Raw genomic sequence first — 19,949 nt, 5'->3', positions numbered from 1 at the left:
ACCGTGTGTGGAAGAGGCCGTTTGTGTGGATGAAACGGCCAGTGGGAATGAGGCACCGCGGTTGAGTGCCCCCACGTGTGTGAGTGAGGGACGGTGTGTGGATGAGGAACCGCGGGTGAGTGCCCCCGCGTGTGTGGGTGAGGCACCGTGTGTGAGTGAGGCCGTGTGTGTGGTTGAAACGGCCAGTGTGGATGGGGCACCGCGGGTGAGTGCCCCCGCGTGTGTGGGTGAGGGACCGTGTGTGAGTGAGGCACGGTGTGTGGATGAGGCACCGCGGGTGAGTGCCCCCGCATGCGTGAGTGAACGGCTGTGTGGAAGGCCGCGAGTGAATGGAGCACCACGTGTGAGTGGTATGGTTTATGCAAGGGAGACCGTGTGTGTGAGAGAGCGGTATGTGAGGGAGATGTCGGTTGGCATGCGGGAGCACGCAGCCGCGTCTCCCGGTGTGAATGTAATGGAATGGAGTGTGAGCGTCGTAACACGCAGGTGTGCGTGTGTTGAATGGCGATGACGACGGCGACAGAAGAAAGAAAGCCGAGTAGCGGCTGTAGTTGTTTCGGGGACGGTGCCGGGTTCACCCAGCAGTGAGCACGAGGACCGTGCTGTGCAACGCACGAGGCCCCCACGTGCTCGCTTGCGAGAGTGAAGTCCCGGTCCGGAAAAGCACGCGGTGGATTTGCCGATCCCGCGGACGGACAAAGTTTAGGCAGGATTTCGGATTTGGACCGGACGGGTTCTCCACGCGATCGTGTGTGTTAAGCTCCAACGGGCAAAGCACATGTGTTCGCGTGGGGAACCCCTCGAGACGTGGGGCTTGTTTTTTTTATGCGCACGGTGACGCCATGGCTGCACGTGGGGTTGGAATCCGGCAGGAGGGGTATCCCTGCCGGATGGTACCGTCCAAGGAGGGACGAGGAACACGTGCAGCTGCATGACGTCACGGGCAGGTGCAAAGTGCGCGAGCTCTGAGTTGCCGCGCTGGTGATGCGCATGTTAAGAAAAAAAAAAAAAAAAAAAAAGCAAGCCTCACTTTCGGGTGCACAGGATTCCTGGGCAAGGGGTGGAAGACCCCCTTACCTGGGCACAGGATGGAAACTAGTTAGGGGGAAGGGTTAGCTTAGCTAGACCGACTCCATGGGGCAAGGGTAAGTCCTCATGGAGTCCGTGGAATGGATTAGTTAGAGGGATTGTAGCCAGATTTAGGTTGGGAAATAAAATGAATTTTTGAGTTAGAGGACATGGACAGACTTGTGAATGTGTAGAGGGGACGTAGCTTCGCTACGTAGTGTTAAAAGGAACGTGCTATAGTTTAAGGGACGACGTGGGAGCACGAGTTAGTTAGGGGAGGTAGTTAGAAGGATGGCAGAGTTCAGCGGTGTGTGTGTTGAAAAGTTGTGAGGTGAGTACATGATGAGTGAGTGAGGCCAGCGGGTCTGTGTGAGTGAAGCGAATGGGGACTGCATGGTGCGATGAGTGATTGGGGGGAGGAGTGACTCCTGCCCAAGGGACCCCGGGGTCAGTGTAGACTGAGTTAGGGGGTTAGTCAAATTGAAAAATGGAGGTTGTTTTGTTGTTGGTGGGAGTGTAGGCTCGAAACCCGTTTGGAGGGGTGCAGGAGCCCTGTTGACGGGCTGGGAGCGTGGCTGCGAAAAGTGAGTATCGCTGAGTGGGTACCCCGGGCACCAGGCTAGTCGGCCGTGGTCGGCCAAGGGCCCATGGGGGGCCGGGATATCGTAGTGGGCACGGGTGCGCCTGCTTGGTGCAGGGGCCCGGGGCGCCATTAGCCGCGTGGGCAGTGTTGTGGGCACGGGTGACCCTCGGAAAGGGGCCTGGGAAGCCAGCCTGCCACGTGTGCGTTTCAGGGGAGGTGCCATGGGGGGGCACTCCCCGGTGTTTAGGGAGCTGGTAGGCTCGGAGGCAGTGTAGTGCCCGGGGGTGCCATAGCGGGAGATTCGGCAGAGGGTCGTGCCTGCCAGAGGGAGCCACGTGTCCCAGCCATGAGACCGTGTGAGGGCACGGAGAGAAAATTAGGGGGGCGAGGCCCGAAATTGTGAGGACACCAACACAGGCGACGGGAATCTGGGTTGTTGGAACCAATAGTTTAAGCGAGAGGCGCTTGTTGAAAGCCCCGGGGTAGTTTAACAGTTAAATGGATAGGGTAGAATAGGAAGTGTACCCCTCCGCACCATCCATCCCCTCGCTCTCGTTGTGGGCCGCTGGACCCACTTTGTGTTATAGATCGCTGAACTCTGGGGAGGCCATCCTGAGGCTTCGTTGGGCCTCGACACAGGACGTTAGCTCTCCCTTATTCCCCTCCGGGAAGGGAACGTAGGGGTTGGGAGTAGGCTAGGTGACAGGATAGGTTAGCCGAACAAGGACAGTACAGGGGGTTAGGGGACGATTTATAGTGGGGAAGTAAAAGAAAAAAAAAAATAATAATAAAAAAATAAGTTGGGGCTAAATTGGGGTTTGACAAATTAAGGGAGTGGGTATGTACAGTGACAGGCAAAGGCGATAGGTGGGAGGGAGACAGGTAGGTAGGTCCGAGCCCGCCTTCCAAGTGGCCAGCACCACCGCACTCCCTCCACCAAACTCCACTGAACGGCAAAGGCTGGCCAGCTTCATCTGCTGGCTGCGCTGCTGCAAGGCCTGTGCCGGCCCACTTCATCTGCCGGCTGGCTGTTTTTCTTCAAGGCCTGTGCCGGCCAGTTCATCTGCCGGCTGTGTTTGCCTGCAGCGGCCTTCTTCTGCGGGCTGTGTTTGCCTGATCACCTTTGCCATGCCATGCCCACTGCCCCTGTTCACCAGCCCCGTTCAATTTTTGCTTTGCCCCCCCTGTTCATTGCCATGTGCGCCAGGATCAAGGCAACAGTTTGCAAGCTGCGAGAACTGCCCCGTTGGCAGCTACAACACGGGCCTGCAGTGGCGGCCCGTGCACCGTGTTTGTGTTCATCCATCCATTCGTTGTGTTCATTGCGTGTGCCACTTGAGCTGGCACGGAGACTGCGTTGTGCAGCCCATGCACCGTTGTGGTTCACTGCGTTCAGTTCAAACCATTCATCCATCCATTCGTGTGTTCATTGCGTGTGCCACTTGAGCTGGCACGGAGACTACGTTTGTGCGGCCCATGCACCGTTGTGGTTCACTGCGTTCAGTTCAAAAGGGAAGGCCTTGGACTGCGAGTGAGCAGCCGGCCACGTTCCCTGTCACCTGCATCATTTGAGTCAGAGACTGCATGCGGGCAGCCTGGCTCCCTGCTAACTGCTTTCTTTTTGCAGAGTTCATTGATCCTGGGCCATGGTTTAGTGTAAAATTTGTAAGTTAAGGTTAAGATGTACTGTAAATATGAGTGCGCCCCCGGCATGTTTGTCTTAGCGCCGGCAATTTTATTTAAGTCGTCCGTGTGAGTGAGTTTGTTTAGGTAGTTACTCAGCCCTTAGGTTATTTATTTTGGGGACACGAATACCATGAATGTCGCACTCAGGGATCCGTCGGTAAAAATGTACTAGGGGAAAACTACACATGATGGCACACGAAAATTTGACGACTCGGGACGAGTCTGTAAAAAGGGGAGGGGGTCGTGTTGTGGTTGACCAAATTCGCAAACCACCATTCAGGTCCCTTAGGTGAGATATCTCGGTAAGTATATGTGTAGTTAGGCCCAAACCCGTTGTCTAGAGGAAATAAATGTCATTCATGCGGGCTGCGACTCTTCAGGATAGCCGTTTTTCTTTTACTATCTTTATTTTGGACCAGCCGCCATTACTACCACCACCAACCACGTCTCAACAGCCATCACAACAACAACCACTAACCACAACAGCCGTCACACAACAACCACCAACCACAACAGCCGTCACACAACAACCACCAACCACAACGCCGCTTCACAACAACCACCAACCACAACGCCGCTTCACAACAACAGCCACGACCTTTACCGTCACAACTCGCCACCATCGCATCACCACTATTCCCGCCCCACTTGTGGGCACCGATACTGGACTCGTGCAGGGCGCGCACCGAACAGCGTGTTCAGAAACATGACAGACTTTCCGCAGAAAACGGATCAAAAACGACTCACGCCCACTTTTGTTCCGTCCAATCGGAGAGCGTGGGCGATTTGGCCCCGCCTCCAGGGCGTTGGAGTGAGGTCGCGATATGCAAATTTATGGATCAAAAAGCATTCACGCCCACTTTTCCTCGGTCCAATGGGGAGCCAGTTAGAGAGGTGAAGGGTCGGAGGCAGAGGGTCAAGGGTGAAAAGAGTGAAGCCACGGGGCTTATATAAACGGCTGCGTTCGTCAGTAAAGGGAGTTGTGCGGAGTTCAAGAGAGTCGTCGGTGGAGCTGGAAAGAAGTGGGAGAGTTGGGACGAGCCAAGAGAGGAGACGGAGAGGGCGAGTAGACGGAGCTGTGGAGAGGTGACGGCGGCAAAGGCGGACGAGGGGGTGCTCGCGTCGGTGCCGGGAGCTGCAGAGGGGAGGCCAGCAACGCGACCGAGGTGGAGGAGGAGACGCTCGCCGCGGGACCCGAGACAGGGTGATATCCTCCTTCCCCCGAGCATCAGCAACCCCCTCCTGTTTCCCCCCGCGCTGAGATAGTGCGACAAAGGGGGCCCCTTTCCCACCCCCTACCAGACACTGTCCGCGAGGCCCGCGGAGTTGAGGCGCCACCGCCGCTCTGCGTCTCATCATCAGACGGTAGGCCCGACCCGGTCTCGGCCCGCCTACCCCCCTCATCCTGGAGGGTGGTTCTCTTTTCTTTTGCTTTGGGAATATGTGTTGTCGGCGCCGTCTGTGAAGTAAAATTGTATAAGTGATGCCGTGTGCCCGGTAGTCGGATAGATCTGCATTGTTGCATTTGCTTTTTGTGTAATATTGCATTGTCTTCTTCTTTTACATGTGCTTTTGGTGGAATTGTATATGTGTGCTTTCCGTTCATCGCGAAATAAATGTGCTTCATGTTGAACTGTTTTCCCGCTTCGCTTCGTCTTTTCTTTCATTGAATCTCCACCTTGCTTCACGTAAAGGGTTGGTCGTGGGCTAAAACGCCCGATAATTAATCGAACCGTCGAGGCCGACGAATAACACCGCTCGGTTATCCCGATAGTACGGAACGGGTCGCTTCAAGTGGCCCGTGTCCGAAGTCGACCTGCGGCGAGGTGCGATCGCCCGGTCTACCCTCCGTGTGGGTACTTAGGTAGGTCGAATTTGGCGAGCAACCCTATCCCACGCGGGGCCGATTGGCACGATCGTGGTGAGACCGAAAGGTCCACCCGTGACTGGTTGCCGGCGTTAGTCCGAGAGGGTCACGACTGGATTGTCCGTCCGGTGGGCGACGTGCCGCGATTCGAGTTACGTGGCCGTTCGCACGCCGGCGGGCGCGAATCCGCAACACTGGTGTCAGGTCGTGCGATATAAACCCATCGCCCTCCTCGCGGCACTGGTATCGGAGAACGGGAAAACGGGCTCTCCTGTCTCCGGCTAAATTCACGGGAATCGGTCCAGGGGTGAGAGGAGCGACCCCCGATTCCCTCCAAATTACGAGCGAGCTAAATTAACCCTTTAAGAGAAGCAAGATGGCGTCTCAAGGCGAGCGGGAGCCGGGGGTATTAGAAATGGATGTGGAATGTGTAGAATCCATGGCTCAGGATGAAATCCCCGTGCAGGAAATGTTGGTTGTACAGGAAAACGAACTCGCCCAACTGAACCCAGAGCCCGAAATGGGTGCGGCAGCGGCCGCGGTGTATGACACCCCCTGTGGTGAATGGAAGGTCGTGACGTGTGATCACATGATGCCCGGCTGGAGCACAGAAGAGATGAAGCTGAGGTTCGGCTCGGCCGCGGGGTTTTGTCCCTGGGGCATTGCCATTGTATGTCGCCGGCTCACTTGGTGCTCATTGAATGGTGAGAACACTGATTGATATATAATACTTATTTATTTTGCGGTGATTAGTTGCGCGTGTGTACCTTACTGCTTGTACTCCATACTGCGTTTGTATTTCCTGGTGTTCCCGTAGAAGCGGCTCCAATCAAATGGAATAAAGCCTAAACTCTGAAGGTTCTTCTCTCGCTTTCATATCAATTTATTCCATTTGGTTTTCTCGGCTCTCTCAACCAACGATGGACAAGATCTACAAACCAGAGAGGTTCGACGCAGACCCAAACGCGACTGACGCAGAAATGAAATGGTCGCATTGGTTCTGTTCCTTCTCACACTATCTGACCATCATCGAAGAGGGAGCTGACAAATTTGCCGCTCTCGTGAATCATGTCTCGCCCAGTGTATTCAGGCTCTTCTCGGAGTGCGACACTTACGAAGCAGCGATTGACGTGCTGCAGGTGCTCTACGTGAAGCGCAAGAACGAGGTATACAAACGGCATCTTCTCAACACACGCAAGCAAGCAGCCGGGGAGACAATCGATCAGTTCCTGCAAGCTCTGAATCAGCTGGGAAAAGACTGCAGCTTCCGGGCCGTAAGCGCCGAGGAACACCGAAAGGAAGCGACACGGGAGGCATTCATCCAAGGACTCAGATCAGCCCACATACGGCAACGCTTACTAGAGAAAGCGCAACCCACTCTTGACAAGGTAGTCGATCAGGCTCGAGCGATGGATACGGCTCAGCAGCAATCTGAGTCATTTGGGACACCGATGATGCTAATGAACGCTGCTACGATGGGAACCCAAGGAACCCCACTGGCACAGACACAGCCAGACATAGGGGATGGAGAAACACCCGAGGAGCCGGATACCCAGGCCACGTCAAACTCCTCAGCAACTGCTCCGGTTGGTAAATGCTTCTTTTGTGGGTACAAAAGGCACCCCCGTCAAAAATGCCCTGCCAGAGATGCCACATGCATGAATTGTGACAAGAAAGGGCATTATGCCAGGGTATGTAAATCTACTCTAAGGAGAAATAAACCCACTTCTGCGGCTCTCTACTCGCAAAATAAATTAACTGCAGCCTCCCCGGGGAATCTATCCAAGGCTATCATCAACGTACGAATTAACGGGCATATGGCTGAGGCACTGATTGATACTGGTAGCTCTGAAAGTTTCGTCAACAGCTCGCTAGTGAAGGGCAGGAAATGGAAAATCCACCCGACAGACAATACGGTATGCATGGCCGCCACCTCACTACAATCCCGCGTACGAGGGTACTGCAATGTTGAATTGGACGTAAAAGGGTACACGCATCGGGATGTAAGGGTACTGGTGCTTCGTGATTTGTGCGCAGACGTAATTCTGGGTCATAATGTCCTCAAGCAGCACACGAGCGTCGAAATACCCTTTGGAGGAAGCAAACCTCATCTAATTTTAAATGCTTTGACCACCGCGGAGGTGACGTCCCCCCAGCTGTTCGCTAACCTGTCGCCGGTCTGCAAACCGATAGCGATCAAATCGCGGCGATATACCACTGCTGACATGAATTTCATCACTTCAGAAACCAAGCGATTACTGGAAGAAGGACTTATAGAACCGAGCGATTCGCCATGGCGCGCACAGGTGTTTGTAACCAGCAGTCAGAACCATAAGAAACGAATGGTTGTCGATTATTCCCAAACGGTCAATCGCTTTACCCAACTCGATGCCTACCCCCTGCCGCGCATAGACGAGATGGTCGAACGCGTGGCCAATTATAAGGTATTCAGCACCATCGACTTGCGAAGCGCCTATCACCAAATTCCCATCCGAGAGGAAGACAAACCTTACACCGCATTCCAGGCAGGGAGGCGCCTCTTCCAATTCAGGAGGATACCATTCGGTGTCACGAATGGAGTAGCTTGCTTCCAACGAGTTATGGACGACATCATCTCAGATGAAAACCTCAAAGACACTTATGTTTACGTGGACAATGTCACAGTGTGCGGTAGGGATCAGGGGGAACATGATATGAATCTGGACAGATTCTTGAGCATTGCTAGAAAATATAATCTGACTCTCAACTATGAGAAATGCGTATTCTCGGCAAGGTCAATTGACCTTCTCGGCTACACAATAGCCGACGGCACAATTAAGCCTGATCCTGAACGATTGCGCCCGCTCCGTGAGCTACCACCACCTCAGGACCTGCAGACGATGCGCCGGGTGATCGGCATGTTTGCTTACTATGCGAGATGGATTTCGCAATACTCCGAGAAAATACATCCCCTAGTGCATTGCAAAAACTTTCCACCAGATGCCGCTGTTGTGACAGCTTTCCACAACCTCAAAGACGATATCAGTAATTCCGTGGTTTTATCGATCGATAGCTTGGTGCCCTTTGTGGTGGAGACCGACGCTTCAGATCACGCCATAGCTGCTACACTTAATCAGTCTGGGCGACCCGTCGCGTTCTTCTCGAGAACTCTCTCTGGAAGCGAGCAGAGACACTCAGCGATAGAGAAGGAAGCGTACGCCATCGTCGAAGCGCTGCGGAAATGGAGACATTATTTGCTGGGAAATCACTTCACGCTCGTTACGGACCAACGATCCGTGGCATTCATGTTTGATGGGAAAAATAACGGGAAAATTAAGAATGAAAAAATTATGAGATGGCGGATAGACCTAGCTTGCTATAGTTACGACATTGTTTACCGGCCCGGGAGGGAAAACCCTGCTGCAGACACCTTCTCGCGGGTCTACTGCTCGGCGGTAATCAGTCGGGCTTTGCAAGACCTCCATATGTCTCTTTGCCACCCGGGGGTAACCAGAATGGCACATTTCGTACGCACAACAGAACCTGCCCTATTCTATTGAAGATATTAAACAAATGAATGCTTCATGCCCTGTTTGTGCTGAACGAAAACCCAGATTCTATGGTGCGGCTCCTGGCAGACTGATCAAGGCCACTTCTCCCTTAGAGAGACTAAACATTGACTTCAAAGGGCCCCTGCCGACCGAGACAGACAACAGATACATATTCACTGTTGTTGATGAGTATTCAAGGTTCCCTTTCGCGTTTCCGTGCTCGGATATGACCTCGGGCACTGTCGTGAAATGTCTGCCTGACCTCTTCGCTATGTTTGGGAAACCTTCGTACATACATTCAGACAGAGGGCCGTGTTTCATGTCGGCCGGGCTAAAACAGTTCCTATTAGAGCACGGCATAGCAACTAGTCGAACGACGGGTTACAACCCACAGGGTAATGGTCAGGTGGAACGTTATAATGGAGTTATTTGGAAAGCCGTAACTCTGGCGTTGAAATCAAGAGGACTGGGCCCCGAGCGGTGGGAGGTTACCCTTCTCGACGCTCTGAATTCCATACGCTCTCTGCTCTGCACGTCCACCAATGCAACTCCTCACGACCGAATGTTTACTCACCAACGACGTTATGTTGACGGCCAATCGGTGCCCGACTGGCTAACCCATCCCGGAACAGTGTTCATGAAACGCCCGGTACGACAAAGCAAGTATGAACCCATGGTGGAAGAGGTCGAACTCATCGATACTAATCCAGAATACGCTCATGTCAGGCTCCCGGATGGCAGGGAGACCACTGTGTCGGTTCGTCATTTGGCTCCCTCAGGTACTCCCCCCGCCGGTACACCACCATCTGGCACACCTCCCTCTGACATTCCCTCCCCAGGTGTTTCTCCCCCAGGGACTCCACCCGAGAAGGGTGACGGCGGAGCTACCGCGTTCCACCCGGGGGCGATCGGGGAGTCATCTCCGGCACGAGTCGAGGCTCACCAAAAGGATCGGAAGCCTCCCTCAAGTGAAACCGCCATCTACTCCCGGAGAGGCCGGCGAATAATACCCCCTCGCCGACTCAATCTGTAAAGGGGATTATCGGCATCCTCGATGCTCATGCTCCTATATGCTCGTTACATAATATATCGATGCTCATTACCATGCTCCTACAACTCAAAATAATCCTCACTGCTTGGCATGTATGCTTCTGTAGTTTAGATAGTTCGCATTGCTTGAAATGTATACTCCTATAGTGCTGAAGTAATCATGGTGCGTTAGCTGGGCCTCGAGTTACATTTTAAAGACGGGGAGAATGTGGTGAATGGAAGGTCGTGACGTGTGATCACATGATGCCCGGCTGGAGCACAGAAGAGATAAAGTTGAGGTTCGGCTCGGCCGCGGGGTTTTGTCCCTGGGGCATTGCCATTGTATGTCGCCGGCTCACTTGGTGCTCATTGAAATGGTGAGAACACATTGATATATAATACTGATTTATTTTGCGGTGATTAGTTGCGCGTGTGTACCTTACTGCTTGTACTCCATACTGCGTTTGTATTTCCTGGTGTGCCCGTAGAAGCGGCTCCAATCAAATGGAATAAAGCCTAAACTCTGAAGGTTCTTCTCTCGCTTTCATTTCACCCCCCTCCCCCTCTCCACCAAAACCCTTCCCCAACCCCTGCCGAAACGGCTCACCCAAGCGCACCCGACATGGCCCAGCTAATCACCATGCTGGCAAAGATGAATGCGGATGCGCAACAAATGAATGCAGAAATGACAGCGAAGATAAATGCGAACATGAACGAAAAGATGGATGCGAATACACAGCAAACGAACAAGCAAATAAACGGAATGGAAGCAAACATGAAGGAGGAAACGAAAAAGCTGCGGGGTGAGACGCAGAACATGGCCCGATGCCTGCAGGCGGGCATGAAGGCCGTCAGCAGGGAACTCAAAATGGCGACTCCACGTGTAGGAACGAACGAGCTGGGAGGGGGTGCAACGGCTGACAGGCCCACGGTGGAGGCGGGTGAAAAAATAATTCGGGGGGCGTGTTGGGCGAGGGTCGTGACGATGACCGAAAGGGAAAAATTAAATGGGGAGACCAAAACGTGTGAGACGAGACACGAGGTGACGACAAAGGAAATAAAGATAGTTGAGACAAGGGAGGTAAAGGGTGAAGAGTTGGCAGAGACACGGGAGATGGGAACGATAGAGGGAAGACTGCACGATGAAGACGGGGTAAGTGACGCACACACACACACGGAGGTAGTGGAGGATAATGGGGGTGAGCTGGTGGACTGGGTAGAGACCCGGTGCGAGCAGCTGGATGGCCTCCTCCAGGAACGAGGGGAGGGAGTATGCCCCCTTGAGGCGAGTCACGACCAGGTGAGTTCGGTCGTGCTTTGCGAGGTTGAGGGGAGGAGTGCTGCGAACGGGTGCACGGAGAGCTTGGGGGGTATAGAGGTCCCGGAGACCCTTGTGGGGACACGAATCCCCAGTGTGGTTGTCCCTGTGTGTGTGGTGCAAGGCGTGAGTGCGTCCCCGTGTGTGGAAGCGACCCCGTGTGTGAGTGGTGTGGTGGCGATGGTGCCAGAGTACGTGCTTCCCAGCACGCCGTGTGTGGATGAGGCACCGTGTGTGGAAGAGGCCGTGTGTGTGGATGAAACGGCCAGTGGGAATGAGGCACCGCGGTTGAGTGCCCCCGCGTGTGTGAGTGAGGGACGGTGTGTGGATGAGGCACCGCGGGTGAGTGCCCCCGCGTGTGTGGGTGAGGCACCGTGTGTGAGTGAGGCCGTGTGTGGATGAAACGGCCAGTGTGGATGGGGCACCGCGGGTGAGTGCCCCCGCGTGTGGGTGAGGCACCGTGTGTGGATGAGGCACCGCGGGTGAGTTCCCCCGCATGCGTGAGTGAACGGCTGTGTGGAAGGCCGCGAGTGAATGGAGCACCACGTGTGAGTGGTATGGTTTATGCAAGGGAGACCGTGTGTGTGTGAGAAAGCGGTATGTGAGGGAGATGTCGGTTGGCATGCAGGAGCACGCAGCCGCGTCTCCCGGTGTGAATGTAATGGAATGGAGCGTGAGCGTCGTAACACGCAGGTGTGCGTGTGTTGAATGGCGACGACGACGGCGACAGAAGAAAGAAAGCCGAGTAGCGGCTGTAGTTGTTTCGGGGACCGTGCCGGGTTCACCCAGCAGTGAGCACGAGGCCAGTGCTGTGCAACGTACGAGGCCCCCACGTGCTCGCTTGCGAGAGTGAAGTCCCGGTCCGGAAATGCACGCGGTGGATTTGCCGATCCCGCGGACGGACAAAGTTTAGGCAGGATTTCGGATTTGGACCGGACGGGTTCTCCACGCGATCGTGTGTGTTAAGCTCCAACGGGCAAAGCACACGGGTTCGCGTGGGGAACCGCTCGAGACGTGGGGCTTGTTTTTTTTATGCGCACGGTGACGTCATGGCTGCACGTGGGGTTGGAATCCGGCAGGAGGGGTATCCCTGCCGGATGGTACCGTCCAAGGAGGGACGAGGAACACGTGCAGCTGCATGACGTCACGGGCAGGTGCAAAGTGCGCGAGCTGTGAGTTGCCGCGCTGGTGATGCGCATGTTAAGAAAAAAAAAAAAAAGCAAGCCTCACTTTCGGGTGCACAGGATTCCTGGGCAAGGGGTGGAAGACCCCCTTACCGGGGCACAGGATGGAAACTAGTTAGGGGGAAGGGTTAGCTTAGCTAGACCGACTCCATGGGGCAAGGGTAAGTCCTCATGGAGTCCGTGGAATGGATTAGTTAGAGGGATTGTAGCCAGATTTAGGTTGGGAAATAAAATGAATTTTTGAGTTAGAGGACATGGACAGACTTGTGAATGTGTAGAGGGGACGTAGCTTCGCTACGTAGTGTTAAAAGGAACGTGCTATAGTTTAAGGGACGACGTGGGAGCACGAGTTAGTTAGGGGAGGTAGTTAGAAGGATGGCAGAGTTCAGCGGTGTGTGTGTTGAAAAGTTGTGAGGTGAGTACATGATGAGTGAGTGAGGCCAGCGGGTCTGTGTGAGTGGAGCAAATGGGGACTGCATGGTGCGATGAGTGATTGGGGGGAGGAGTGACTCCCGCCCAAGGGACCCCGGGGTCAGTGTAGACTGAGTTCGGGGGTTAGTCAAATTGAAAAATGGAGGTTGTTTTGTTGTTGGTGGGAGTGTAGGCTCGAAACCCGTTTGGAGGGGTGCAGGAGCCCTGTTGACGGGCTGGGAGCGTGGCTGCGAAAAGTGAGTATCGCTGAGTGGGTACCCCGGGCACCAGGCTAGTCGGCCGTGGTAGGCCAAGGGCCCATGGGGGGCCGGGATAGCGTAGTGGGCACGGGTGCACCTGCTTGGTGCGGGGGCCCGGGGCACCATTAGCCGCGTGGGCAGTGTTGTGGGCATGGGTGACCCTCAGAAAGGGGCCCGGGAAGCCAGCCTGCCACGTGTGCGTTTCAGGGGAGGTGCCATGGGGGGGCACTCCCCGGTGTTTAGGGAGCTGGTAGGCTCGGAGGCAGTGTAGTGCCCGGGGGTGCCATAGCGGGAGATTCGGCAGAGGGTCGTGCCTGCCAGAGGGAGCCACGTGTCCCAACCATGAGACCGTGTGAGGGCACGGAGAGAAAATTAGGGGGGCGAGGCCCGAAATTGTGAGGACACCAACACAGGCGACGGGAATCTGGGTTGTTAGAACCAATAGTTTAAGCGAGAGGCGCTTGTTGAAAGCCCCGGGGTAGTTTAACAGTTAAATGGATATGGTAGAATAGGAAGTGTACCCCTCCGCACCATCCATCCCCTCGCTCTCGTTGTGGGCCGCTGGACCCACTTTGTGTTATAGATCGCTGAACTCTGGGGAGGCCATCCTGAGGCTTCGTTGGGCCTCGACACAGGATGTTAGCTCTCCCTTATTCCCCTCCGGGAAGGGAACGTAGGGGTTGGGAGTAGGCTAGGTGACAGGATAGGTTAGCCGAACAAGGATAGTACAGGGGGTTAGGGGACGATTTATAGTGGGGAAGTAAAAGAAAAAAAAATAATAATAATAAAAAAATAAGTTGGGGCTAAATTGGGGTTTGACAAATTAAGGGAGTGGGTATGTACAGTGACAGGCAAAGGCGATAGGTGGGAGGGAGACAGGTAGGTAGGTCCGAGCCCGCCTTCCAAGTGGCCAGCACCACCGCACTCCCTCCACCAACCTCCACTGAACGGCAAAGGCTGGCCAGCTTCATCTGCTGGCTGCGCTGCTGCAAGGCCTGTGCCGGCCCACTTCATCTGCCAGCTGGCTGTTTTTCTTCAAGGCCTGTGCCGGCCAGTTCATCTGCCGGCTGTGTTTGCCTGCAGCGGCCTTCTTCTGCGGGCTGTGTTTGCCTGATCACCTTTGCCATGCCATGCCCACTGCCCCTGTTCACCAGCCCCGTTCAATTTTTGCTTTGCCCCCCCCTGTTCATTGCCATGTGCGCCAGGATCAAGGCAACAGTTTGCAAGCTGCGAGAACTACCCCGTTGGCAGCTACAACACGGGCCTGCAGTGGCCAAATTCGCAAACCACCATTCAGGTCCCTTATGTGAGATATCTCGGTAAGTATATGTGTAGTTAGGCCCAAACCCATTGTCTAGAGGGAATAAATGTCATTCATGTGGGCTGCGACTCTTCAGGATAGCCGTTTTTCTTTTACTATCTTTATTTTGGACCAGCCGCCATTACTACCACCACCAACCACGTCTCAACAGCCATCACAACAACAACCACCAACCACAACAGCCGTCACACAACAACCACCAACCACAACGCCGCTTCACAACAACCACCAACCACAACGCCGCTTAACAACAACCACCAACCACAACGCCGCTTCACAACAACAGCCACGACCTTTACCGTCACAACTCGCCACCATCGCATCACCACTATTCCCGCCCCACTTGTGGGCACCGATACTGGACTCGTGCAGGGCGCGCACCGAACAGCGTGTTCAGAAACATGACAGACTTTCCGCAGAAAACGGATCAAAAACGACTCACGCCCACTTTTGTTCCGTCCAATCGGAGAGCGTGGGCGATTTGGCCCCGCCTCCAGGGCGTTGGAGTGAGGTCGCGATATGCAAATTCATGGATCAAAAAGCATTCACGCCCACTTTTCCTCGGTCCAATGGGGAGCCAGTTAGAGAGGTGAAGGGTCGGAGGCAGAGGGTCAAGGGTGAAAAGAGCGAAGCCACGGGGCTTATATAAACGGCTGCGTTCGTCAGTAAAGGGAGTTGTGCGGAGTTCAAGAGAGTCGTCGGTGGAGCTGGAAAGAAGTGGGAGAGTTGGGACGAGCCAAGAGAGGAGACGGAGAGGGCGAGTAGACGGAGCTGTGGAGAGGTGACGGCGGCAAAGGCGGACGAGGGGGTGCTCGCGTCGGTGCCGGGAGCTGCAGAGGGGAGGCCAGCAACGCGACCGAGGTGGAGGAGGAGACGCTCGCCGCGGGACCCGAGACAGGGTGATATCCTCCTTCCCCCGAGCATCAGCAACCCCCTCCTGTTTCCCCCTGCGCTGAGATAGTGCGACAAAGGGGGCCCCTTTCCCACCCCCTACCAGACACTGTCCGCGAGGCCCGCGGAGTTGAGGCGCCACCGCCGCTCTGCGTCTCATCATCAGACGGTAGGCCCGACCCGGTCTCGGCCCGCCTACCCCCCTCATCCTGGAGGGTGGTTCTCTTTTCTTTTGCTTTGGGAATATGTGTTGTCGGCGCCGTCTGTGAAGTAAAATTGTATAAGTGATGCCGTGTGCCCGGTAGTCGGATAGATCTGCATTGTTGCATTTGCTTTTTGTGTAATATTGCATTGTCTTCTTCTTTTACATGTGCTTTTGGTGGAATTGTATATGTGTGCTTTCCGTTCATCGCGAAATAAATGTGCTTCATGTTGAACTGTTTTCCCGCTTCGCTTCGTCTTTTCTTTCATTGAATCTCCACCTTGCTTCACGTGAAGGGTTGGTCGTGGGCTAAAACGCCCGATAATTAATCGAACCGTCGAGGCCGACGAATAACACCGCTCGGTTATCCCGATAGTACGGAACGGGTCGCTTAAAGTGGCCCGTGTCCGAAGTCGACCTGCGGCGAGGTGCGATCGCCCGGTCTACCCTCCGTGTGGGTACTTAGGTAGGTCGAATTTGGCGAGCAACCCTATCCCACGCGGGGGCCGATTGGCACGATCGTGGTGAGACCGAAAGGTCCACCCGTGACTGGTTCCCGGCGTTAGTCCGAGAGGGTCACGACTGGATTGTCCGTCCGGTGGGCGACGTGCCGCGATTCGAGTTACGTGGCCGTTCGCACGCCAGCGGGCGCGAATCCGCAACAATATGTATATATATATATATATATATATATATATATATATATATATATATATATACATATATATATATGTATATATATGTATATGTATATATATGTATATGTATATATATGTATATGTATATATATGTATATGTATATATGACTGGTCAAAAGTTTTAGAACACCCACATTTTCCCGTTTTTTACTGAAATATAAGCAGTTCAAGTCCAGTGAATAACCTGAATTGTCCAAAGCAAAGTGGTAAACTGCCAGAGGTTTAAAAAAAAAAAGGTTTAGGTTCCCAAAAACTGAAAAATAATGTAAATTTCAGAGTTGTTAAAAAGGCCCTTTTCAGGGAGCAAGTCATGGCTAAAGGCCCGGTCACACCTTGACGTTTTAGCCAACGTATGCCGATTTTTGAATTTTTTTTCTAAAACGCTGGCACACGTTGAATACGTTATGGGTAAGTTTTGATAACATTGAGAGCACGCTGGCATACGTCGTAGTACGTTGCCATACGTCGTTGTACGTTGGCTTTAAACGTTGTACTTTTCGGTTGTCCTCAAATTTTTTCATGCTTGAAATTTCACGACGTATGCCGGCGTATGACTCACACGTTCCGCTACGCTGGCCACAAGTTGTAGGCACGGTCTGCGATCGTTGACAGACGTCAACACATGCTACTTGTAAGTTAATCATAAGTTGAGACACGCCGAGGTAATGTTTAGAGTACCCGAAACTTATTTCCTACCTATGATTAACGTGTTGTTGGCACGTTACGCGATCGTTGCCACTCGTCGACAGACGTTACTTTTAAGTTACTCATAGGCTGAAAGACGTCGGCATAATGGATCGTCCTTGTGTCAGCGTCCACGGCCACGGCCAGGACACTTATTTGCAGCATTCTTCAAACTTTTCTTCGGCATGACGAGGATGTTCACACTTCGATGTCTAGCTTGGCTATGATTCCAATTGTCCATCGGCAGCGTCTATTTAAAATAGTCGAGTTTGAGCGTTTTAACACGTTCAGAAGAAACGTTTCAAATTTCCAAACCTCAGCGTCAAAAAAAAAACAAAAAAAAAAAAAACAAAGGCGAGTGACAGCAATTTAAATCGTTCATTGTAAACAATGAAACTAGCTGAGTGGTACCGTTTAAACGTCGTTGAGTGTAAAAAAAAATCCAATTGTTGAGCGCAAGCGTCTACTTTCAATAGTGGAGATGCAGCCATTTAAATCGTTGAGTGGCAGCGTATGAACCTACCCGTGGACACAAGGACGATCCATCATAACCCACACCCTCCCCCTCACACCCACCTACTACTGCCAACATGAACAAACTACTACTAATACTAATACTAATACTAATACTAATACTAATACTGATACTGATACTGTTACTGCTGACATGGACATCGACTCAAAAAGGACTCGAAAACACTGTTGGGTTCCCCTTTTATGAACATCATTTTTATATACCAATTCCCAAAACCGCTGGGAACACGTCTTTATATGGCAGTTGTAAGCTAGAAACACATTCATTTTTTTTTTTTTTTTGTCGACCGGAAGACGTCATTGGAATACGTCTACATACGTCGATGTGTGTTGGGACTACGTAAAGAATTGGTTCAAAGCACGTCAAACATAAGTTAGAAATAAGTTTCGCGTAAAAAAGACATTACCGCGACGTGTTTCGACTTATGAGTAGCCTTTGTGGACGTGTGTAAGCGTCCACATATCGTGTGTAAAACTTATCCCCATCGCATGCGGAACGTGTGTCATACGCCGAGTACGTCGTAAAATTTTGAACATGTTCAAAATTTCTTGACGTACTCTACTTACTACGACTTATGATAGCGTATTTAGCGTTCTACTCGCGCATACCAAACTTACCCATACCGTATTCGACGTGCCCCAACGTTTTAGACACACTTTTTGTTATGTCGGCATACGCTGGCAAGATCGCCAAGGTGTGACCGCGATTTTGACACTTCCATTTCTACGGCAGTTATGATTTGAATCGTTGTGCGTCAGCCTTTTAATAGGCTACGTCACGACATCGTCGGCAATGCGTGCAACGCGCTATGCCTGAGTTAGACTATCGTTGGGCATCGGTTGTGTAGGCTGACAACAGGTTCAGCATTCGTTGGTATAAGTTATCTATAACACAACGAAACGTTCTGTGTAGTTACCAATGCGTTATATATAAGACCAAGTCGCTATGAATACGTCCGAATCTTTAAAAAAAAACATCAAAAGTTCAACGTAAGGCAGCGTTTTACATAAATTTTAACACGTTGCCATCGCTGGCTAAAACGTCAAGGTGTGACCGGGCCTTTACTTAGCAACTGCAACTATTCTGCAGCAATGGAAATAAATTAAGCCTTGAAAATTGATGCAAACAATTCCTACAGGTGTCCCAACTTTTGTTGATTAGTTACAAACCCTCTGCCTGCATAAAAGTAGTGTTGGATCAGACTGTGTTGCTACACCCTCTGAAGCATTATTTGGACAATATTGCACTGCAGGAAGGAGTATTTTGCTCTCATAATGGTGAGAAAAAGACAATTAACAAAGGAAGACAGACAAACCATGATAACCCTTAAAAGTGTAGTTTTTTCCTTTGCAGAAATTGTAAAGAAGCCAAGGTATCAGTGAGTACAGTTTCCGACACCATCAAAAGTCACTTGGAAACTGTAGGAAACTTTGACAGGAAGAGATCTGGCAGACTCAAAGCCACAACAGAATCAGAAGACAATTTTCGGAGAGTCAACAACTTGCATGATCTGTGACTCACAAGACAGCAGCTTCAAGCACAGCTTAACACTGGTCGAAGTAAGGAAGTCTCAGTTTCAACTGTGAAGAGAAGACTTCGAGCTGCAGGTTTGACAGGTCGAGTGGCAGTCAGACAGCCATTGCTGAGATGGCAAAAATAAGAAAAAGGCTTGCCTGGGCGATGAAGCACCACCAGTGGACGACTGAAAACTGGAAGAAGGTTTTCTGGACCGATGAATCAAAATTTGAAATCTTCGGTTCATCATGCAGGGTTTTTGTATGCTGTCGAGTAGGTGAAAGGATGGTTCCTCAGTGTGTGACACCGACTGTCAAACATGGAGGAAGAAGCGTAATGATCTGGGGCTCTTTTGCTGGATCCATAGTCGGCGATTTGCACAGAGTGACTGGCACACTGAATCAAAAGGGCGACCACTGTATTTTGAAGCGCCATGCAAGACCCTCTGGTCTACGCCGAGTTGGTCAGGAGTTCATCCTACAGCAAGATAACGACCCAAAACATACCCCCAGGCTGTGTCAGAACTACCTTGGAAGAAAAGAACAAGACGGTAGGCTTCAAATCATGGAATGGCCAGCACAGTCTCCAGACTTAAATCCCATCGAGCTGGTTTGGGATGAACTGGACAGAAGGATGAAAGCAAAGCAACCGACAAGTGCAACACATTTGTGGGAACTTCTGCAACAGTGTTGGGAAGAAATTTCCCAAAAAATATTTGATTTCCATTGTGGAAAGAAAAAAATGTACTCTCTTTAAATGATAATAAATGCGTTGTTTATTGACTGAGAAACAAGATTAATGGTTATATGTATAAATGGATAAATGCATGTTTACAAATGTTCAAACTGACGACCATCACGTTCCAAACACAGCCGATAATGCGGACCAATGGATTCAACAGCGTTACGAATCATTTCATTTGGAATTCCAAGACCTTGTCTTTCAATTTCCTCTTTCAGCTCATCGACTGTTGCTGGTTTTGAGCCGTAAACCTTATCTTTGAGATATCCCCATAAAAAGAAGTCCATTGGAGTGAGGTCTGGGGAACGCGCAGGGAATTCAACATTACCTCTTCGCCCAATCCATCTGTTCGGAAAAGTTGCTTTGAGATTGGCCCTTACATCACGGTGGTAGTGGGGAGGTGCTCCATCTTGCTGAAAGTAAATC

The 19,949-nt window shown here is 52.1% G+C and overlaps 1 protein-coding gene across 1 annotated transcript in view; it reads left to right on the top strand.

Annotated features, from left to right (window-relative positions):
• The window catches only part of LOC147018676 (dachshund homolog 1-like), a 100,348-nt gene extending 94,283 nt beyond the window's left edge, over window positions 1-6,065 (top strand). The window contains exon 11 of the mRNA XM_085898607.1: window positions 1-6,065. This exon is cut by the window's left edge and continues 1,079 nt beyond it. The gene's annotated coding sequence lies outside the window, so the exon portion shown is untranslated.
• The last annotated feature ends 13,884 nt before the right edge of the window (window positions 6,066-19,949 follow it).

Source organism: Eptatretus burgeri, chromosome 10, assembly GCF_056783735.1.
Source record: "Eptatretus burgeri isolate ZD-2024b chromosome 10, Ebu_testis_v1, whole genome shotgun sequence".
NCBI classification, from domain to species: Eukaryota; Metazoa; Chordata; class Myxini; order Myxiniformes; family Myxinidae; genus Eptatretus; species Eptatretus burgeri.
The sequence above is the reverse complement of the archived record's forward strand: the minus strand, read 5'-3'. Positions and strand labels throughout refer to the sequence as shown.